This window comes from Geospiza fortis, unplaced genomic scaffold (assembly GCF_000277835.1).
Source record: "Geospiza fortis unplaced genomic scaffold, GeoFor_1.0 scaffold231, whole genome shotgun sequence".
Lineage (NCBI taxonomy): Eukaryota > Metazoa > Chordata > Aves > Passeriformes > Thraupidae > Geospiza > Geospiza fortis.
In genome coordinates, this window is record NW_005054351.1 from 4,096,875 (window position 1) to 4,105,228 (window position 8,354).

Genomic DNA, 8,354 nt, shown 5'->3' on the forward strand with positions numbered 1-8,354 from the left:
GTCAAATCAGTTGTGCCATGAAATGAGCTTTGAGAGTCGTTAACATGCGAAGATACTTTGTTAATTACATCAATGGTAAATGATGCACTGAGTATGCCTACCAATGAAAGCATCCTTAATGGGAAGCTGTAACATGTAAGCTAATGCTGTTTGTTTCATCTGAATGGCCCTCTCACTGGAAATAGCTGACATATAAAATCACAATTTGCCATCAGAAAAGTTGTTTGAGCTGTTACTTATCCAGCTCATACAGGTCTTTTTTAGAACTCTGGCATTTTATAAATTTGTGTTTGTTCAAGAAAGAGCAATAATCTATGGGCAAACCAGATTTTGGTACATGTTGTGACCCAATATTCAACAGAATAAAAGAATTGCCTGACCCCAAAGGATTAATGATAGTAACCCTAAAAGACACCAATTTTTACACTTTTCTCTAGATCTGTCATAGCTATATACAAACTGAAATAGGTTTAAATCAGATTATTTAGTGTTACATGCTTGGTAGAAAAAATGAACTGTAGCTCATGTGATGATTACAATCATAGAATATTTCACATCTTTGACATAGCTATGCTTTCTACAAGCTCCTTTGGCATTTACCAAACTTTTCCTTGGTGCTGTGGAATTAAATTCTCTGCTTTGCTCTCCAGTTGTGCTCACCACCCCTTGTGAGTTCCTCAGACAGTCCCATTCTACAACTAGATCAAATTTTATAATTTTCAGCCACTTTAAGGTTGCTTTGCCTGCCTGTATCATGGTTTTCATTGTACCATCTTTTAAATTTTCTTTCAATTTAATGCACTTCTGTGCATTCAGAAAAATCCTCTAGTTCACAATATTTTTTCATGTTTGTCCTTCTCTGTAAACCCACAATCTCTGGGCCATTTGTCCTAATGGTTCTCTACACTTCCTCATGCTCAGAATGTTAAATCCCTTCTATCCTGCCAAAGGGCACCATTTGTTCTTCCTAATCCTATTGCAAATATCCCTTCTACTGCCACCATCTACCCATCTCATCTGCTGTTTTCTCTCTGCACCATTTAAAATAACAGTCACATATAGAAGACAAGAAAACTAAAATAATGCCTCAAAATTAACAAGATGTGTCCATTCACCTACATGAATTACTACTTTTATATTCCATGCCACAAAGCTGCTTTTGATAACCCCTTTCTGTTCTGCCACATAAAAAGGCAAAGTTCAACCAGAATTCCTCTGTCACCACTAGTAGCTCACTTTTCACATACTAATTCACACTGCAAACCCATCGAAGCAAGGATTGTTCTATTTAAACACCTTTTACAGGCGTTTGGGGCTTAATTTCTCTCTGCCATGCCCTGATTCTCTACCCTAACATCATACAACCCTTCTCTTTTACCTGTGAGAAGCCACAGCACTGTTTCTACCATTGTCTCCCTCTTCCTTCTCAGAAGCAATGAAAATATGATGTTTGTTTATTCCATGAGCAAAGGTGACAGAGGATGCCTGTCTAGAATCAGGGTGAGGAGAAAAGACTTTAAAACTGAAAGATCAAAAGGGAAGGCATCTCATTTAAAAGTGAGGGCTCATTTCAAAGCAATATAGATCTCAGTTATAACCCTGTAAGAGTTTTTAATTGACGGGGACCTAAGGAGCTGGAGAAGAAACTCCTCCCTTCAGAGAAACTGAAGTATCTAACGGTGCTTGCTTATTTCTGTTATCCACCCAGTAGGATGGAGGCCAAGCACCACAACATAAAAGAGCTGCAGTATTAGAATTACATAAAACAAACTATTATAATGCTCCACTAAGTTATTTATGATCCAAAGATTAAAAATTATGTACAGAGTTACACACACGCTCCTGCACAAAGCTGGCCAGAGGTTAGATTGGTCTAGTGGAATCAGCTATATAATTCAAGGCTCTCTGGGATGAAATTCTGGCCAACTTAAATATGCAAATTTACATCAGAGTTGGAGATTGGGTTCAATTTGTATCACTAATGAACAATGAGATTAAGTGAAATAGATTCAAAATCATCTCACACTGAATGAGGTGTTCTCATTCTTGTGTTTCGCCCTCCACATTTGCACAGAAACACCTCACAAATTAACAGTTATAGATATAATGATAAAAACATACTCAGGAAAAACAAATAGAATGGGGTCAGTATACAGAGAAATGTACTGCACTCAATGTCTCCTATTTTATATTTTGTTATATTTTAAGTTTCACATCTTATATCCACCAGTGCATTCTTTATCTCATAAATGGAGTGAGAACTAGTTCTATGTCTGAATAAATTTCTTAGAAATTATTTTGAAGCATAAATTACAACATACTTTTTCTTCAGACTTGCTCACTATGTATTTTAATTTTATTAAAATAAAACAGCCCCAAATAAAGTCTATTCAACCTGGAAGAAAACTGAATTCTACCAAGCCTGATGAGCATATGAGACCTATAACCTTTACCAGTTCTAATCTCAATTTCTGATCTATAAAATATTGTACTCATGAATTCCTATTGATTGCTAACAATGCTTTTTTTTCAAAGGAGTTTATTTTCAGCATGCCTTTAATGGCAGTGTTCATACACACTGCAAGGATACTGAGCACTCTGAAACCCCCAATTGCTTTTTTCTTTCTATGCCAGTCCTGTAGTGATGTTCTCCAGAAAAGCTGAAGAGGGTTTTAAAAGAGAGAACATTTTTCTCTGTTGTTCAGGCTTTGATTTTTGTCTGCTCAGTAGAATCACTAATACGCCTTGTTTCACGTATGTTTTGAGGAGCTGAACATCAGAGTTCAGATTTCCAAGCACAAAAGATTAACACAGACCACTCCTATTGAACTCTTTCTGTAGACACCAGGCACAGAAGCACAGCAGGATGATTTCTTCTCAACAGTTCTCAGAGCCTGTTTATAGACATATGTCTACAGATGGGTTTCAAAATATCTAGTGCTTTTAGATGTTTTCCTAACCTTCCATTCCATGGGGGACCATCCTTTTCCTTCTTCCCCAGAATGAAGAAAAGCCCCAACATAATATTTTATATATGTATAAGAACTTACTGCAAGAGGTAGGAGGGTCTTGCATGAGAATTTAACTGAATTAGTCTTCAGTCTTGCACCTCGTATCTCCAGTTGTCCTGTGTGCTGTGCATGACTGCCCAAAGGGATGCCAAGGGACGACTGATGAACCAGATCTAGAGGCTCTAGTAATGCACATATTCTTCTGTTCTGTTCTGAGTGTGCAAAAGTGACTTCACTTCTCAAACTGGAGAAGATTTATAGAGTATTGCCTCAAAATAAAACAGGGAATTTATTTGTTTCCTCTCCTGCCCACTGTGTGGCCTGATATTCAACACTGGACTAAACCCAAAACTTTGAAATAGACAGCTACTTGTAGCAAAGCAAATGCTCAGATCACTAGGTGTAGAGTAGATTATAGACTAGCAATCCAAGATCAAAAGGAAGAAACCAATAAAATAACTTATTACTCTGTACTACTTTCCAATTTAAGTCTGCAATCCAATACAGTTAATTTATCAAAGTGTACAGAGTTGTGACAGATGGGGTAAAATGCCATCAGCTACAGACTTTGTTGACAGACTCATAGCTAGGAATTCTTAGAAAAATAACATCTGAGAAGCAGGACAAAAATCCTGGCAATTGGATTTCTTTTTCATAGGAGAGATGCTGAACAGAAGTGTCATGGGAGAAACAGGAGATTACAAACCATGTACTCTGCATAACAAAGTCTTTTTTCCCCTGGAGTAAAGTTGCCAGTCAAAGTTCGTTCACCAATGACATATGGTAAGCTGACAGTGTGAGTTTATTTCTTCTGTCAATAGAGGAAATATAGGCAAGAAAGAGAAAGTTACAGATAAATATACCACAGGATAGCTCCTCTGAGCAAAATCACCAGAAGGAAATGTAGATGTATTACCAAAACATGATGTGAGAGGAATCACTCTCAGTTTGCAAATTTTCCCTTCCATCTCCCACATCTGCAAAGTTCTGGGACAGGAAGAAATTTGTGGAGTCAGTGGAACAGAAGAACTCTAGTGTCATTGTCAGCTCTTCCCTGACCTCTCCAGTACTTTTCTTTATTATGAGGGCAACCCTCTGCAATCCTGTTATTCAGTACAGCCAACCTCCTGCCAAGAAAGCTCCAGGGACAAGGACAGGACCTCTGCCTGAATGCAATAAAGAACAACAGGAAAAGTTTTATCCTGTAGTCTGAGAGTTCATCCAGAGGAAAAAACCCACTGCTCTCCCAGATAACGAGCTCTCCCAGTGCCCCAGACTGAACTAACTTGTTTCCTCAAAAAAATTCTCAGTAGAGTTCATTACAGGAGCTACTTTGTGTAAGTAACGCTGACAAGCCCATATACATTTGGCTCCCTTTATCCACTCATGTCATATTAAGGGCATGCAGTACAAATTCTTTGTGCCATCATACAAATTGAGAATTGCAATAGCCTGTAAGGCTTATTATGCAGTTCTTACATTGCTTCATGGTATCTGAATCAGGGCAGAAATATCAGGATATTTCCTGGAATCCAGGAGAGACAAGTGCCCAACAGGATGAGTTAACCCTGAGGGGAGCATAAACAAGATACTCTGTTCAATATACTAGACCTTCTAAAATGCTGAAGAAACACAGAGCAGTGCTTCCCACAGTTTTGGGAGAGACTTGACATGTATACATGATTCCCTGAAAGGCTGGAGCAGACTGTGCTATCTTGTCCACTGCCCATTCCTGCCAAAGCCTCTCACAGTGCACACATAACCCACAGCCTACCAGTACTCCAAGTAGCACCTGGTTGTAAAACATAAATGGGATTTAGGAAGCAGAAAAACTACTTGGCTGTTCCCCATTGTTGTTACACATCTCTGCAAGGTCAGGCAAGCACAGTGCAACCTACAGACATTACCTTTGTGCCAGCTGTTCTCTTACTCCAGGAAAATAACGTTGCTTTAATCTCATTTGCAAGAGTCTGATAAAAGAGAGTCATTTATCATCCACTTTAAATGAATAAATCTCATTTAAAAATCATTGTGATGCAGCTTATATGTGATCTATATTGCTAACTTATCACTGCAAAATCTGACAGGCCTAAAATAAGATCTTCCAGATGCATATGGATATGGGGAAGTAAGATTGAATGCCACACTGCCCCTCTGCTTCACTCTGCTCTATGGTGGACTGAAGTCAGGAACAACAACTCTGAAAAGTAGAAAGCAGATCCTTGCATATTTCAGTCCTTTGAAAGGTGTTTCAGGGTCCTCCTGAAACAAAAGGAAAAGATGCTGTGGGAAGCAAAATATCACTGAAGAGGTCAGTAGCATGTTTGAGTGTGCGTGTGTGCTGGTGGTAATGGTGAGTTGTCTGTCTGAGAAGCTAAAAATGTTACATGTTACAGCCTTGTTTCATTTGTGTACCCAGCTCACACACTCTTTAGGAGCTACAGGATGAAAATTGTTGGTCAGTTTTTAGAGGGTCACAGGAGTTTGAGGATTGCCTACATATTGGGCATGAAATGATGCCAGTCAAAGCTCATTTATGATGTGGTAAGCCAACCTGATGACTTCATATTTCTTATGTAAATAGAGGCAACATGGGTAAGAAACAGAAAGCTAGGGACACATATACTACAGGATATTCAGCCTTGAAAAAGTTGCTGTAAAGTGGCATGGGAAACAAACTATGTATCAGGACCTCAAGACTAATAAACTCATGGACTGCTAAATGTAAGGGTTCAGAAGATGGAAAATCATTAATTTCCTATTAACAGACACTTTATTCAGAGATCATGTCTTGTTTTAAGACTTGGTAGAAATAATACAATAAAATATGACCTGTAAAACCCAAGTAGTTTTCCTGAGAATATGATGGTATGGATTAAAATAATTTGAGTTCCTAGTCACTTGTGTTCTCTGTGCCCTGACTCTCCCTCATTTTATCTTGGGTGCACACACAAGCACAGAGTGGTTGAAGCTGGCATGGGTGTGTAAGTACCTTACAGCAAGTGTGTGTACAGGCACTCTCTGGGTAAAGGAAATGAGACAAACAAGGATGCCAGGATGTCAAAGTGTCCATAAAACATTCTGTATCCCTGTTTTGACCACTACACTTGTAAAGGCTGCTAATAATTCTATGTTAAGAAACATCTAAGAAATATTACAACAAAAAAGGAAAAAAAAAAGAAAAAGGAGGGAAAAAATCCGAACAAAAAAAAAAACCAAAAACCAAACCATTGAGGATCTATCTGAAAAATCCAAGGATAACAGTCTATGCAGTGTTTTGAACCCAGTACAAAGACAAGCACTACCTCATGAAAGGCCTCTGTGTCTTAATGTATTTCTCCCTAGTGAGGAAACTAATGGAGGATGTTTAATGCTGTACTTATCTGTCTGTAAGATGGGAATTCTGTGCAGCAAAAAGTTACCAGAGAAACCAAAGGAGGTTTGTAATGTAAGAGGAGAGAGCTCTGGGAAGGAGATAAGAGAGGAACATTCTTTTCTAGCAGGTCTAGCTCCAGGAAGGACTGAGCTTAAAGAGGAGCTAAACTGGGAAGATTCAGCAGCTTGGGAGACCAGTCACAGGCTACAGAAAGCAATTCTGGACCATCCCAGGGGGACAGATCCGAGAGTCCAAAATACATTTCAGAGTAGTAAGAAAATTGAGGTATAGAAACATATCCAGGATTTATTGTTTTCTGGCTCTTTTTTAACCCCCAAGCAATCAAGGGTACTGTCACTTCCAAAAGGCACATACATAGCACTTACCTCAGCTTCCCAGAGGAGTTATGGTCCAATTACATCTGTAGTTGAAATTGTGAGAATGGGTGCTAGACATACACCCATGTTTGGAGATTCTATGGCCAATTTTAGACCTAAGCTAAGAAGTCACCAGAGGCACAAGGGAAGAAACAACACTACAGTCCATTTGTACAGACAAAAGCTTTCAGCAGGTGAGCTCCATAAAATAGGATCCAGCAGTCTCCCAAGTGTCAGTACTGCAAAGACTTTATTAGATCCCTGACAATCATTAGATACCTCTTTTCAAAAGAAAGATGTTCAGGATTATTCAACTACACAGTTGACCAAGACTCAGAAACATCCTTAATTAACTTTCAAGGACATTGCATGTGCTTGAACCACTTAACAATGCCTCCCGTTCAACTTTTGACATGAATATTTTCTGTAAGTGTTATGAGAATATTAGGAACAAAATAAAATTATGCAAATGTGTCTCCGTGTCTTTCTATCAGTACCCATGTCACCAATTTCCATTAAACAGTGGAAAAAACACAGTTTCATTTTTTTGGTATTACTTCTCATGCAGTCCCTGGAAGTCACTTTGCTTTTCACCAAATATCTGCACCACCCCATACAACACTGTATTCTAAAAATCTAGAGTACCAAAGCATCTAATTTTACACACAAATACAGCATACAGTACAGATACAATCTCAGCTCCATTTTCTTAGGTGTTTCGTCTTGCTCTGTGCTGGTGACAATGAAGTTTCTAACTGAGTTCACACGAAATAAAATGCTTGTCAGTAAAAGTGGGACTTTTCTGAATGGATGCAGCACAATGGGTACAAATTCTCAGGACAGTAGCCACTCAGGTTAATTGCCTCTACAGACACTCTGCACAAAGCAGAAGGTAACCTTCTCCACCTCACATAAACCAGCTCATATGAGCCGTGCTGTTAGTGCACACTGGAGTGGTCTCACAGAGGCAGCATGGCATGCCTATAGCACTTTTCATTCAATCTTCACACCAATTTCTCATATAGGTAATCTCTAAGAGACACCTGGTACAGACTAGGAATAAGAGAAATAACATGACAGCAGATTATCCACAATCTAGACAACAACAAGTCCATAGAGAACTTGAGAGATTTACTGTACAACTTCTCTAATCTACTTAGGGGAAGCTAAGTAGCTGTTAGCAAATCTCTAGACAAAAGCTGACCAAAAAATGTTTTTAAATGTAGGATAGGGACTTGTTTATAGCCCACATCCATCATTTTAAAAATGGAGGAAGAAGACAAAAAAGAACAGTATGTCTTCCTTTGTCTTCCTTTCCTTTAACAGAGGACAAATGTTATTAACTTCCTTATTACGTTCACTGTTTGAATCTAAGTCCAAAAACAGCTCTTCTGAGATAAGGTCAAGGTCATGCTCCACCTTATTGTTATGGAAACAGCACACCGGGTCAGGACTCATGTCTTGTTGAGATTTTGCTTTCTCATTGCAAGGTCCCTATTACCACAGCTTCTGATAGCTTAATGCTTCATAAAGGAACTACTGAAATGATTGCACACTGAAATCAATAATATTTTTCTCACCACTGATAGA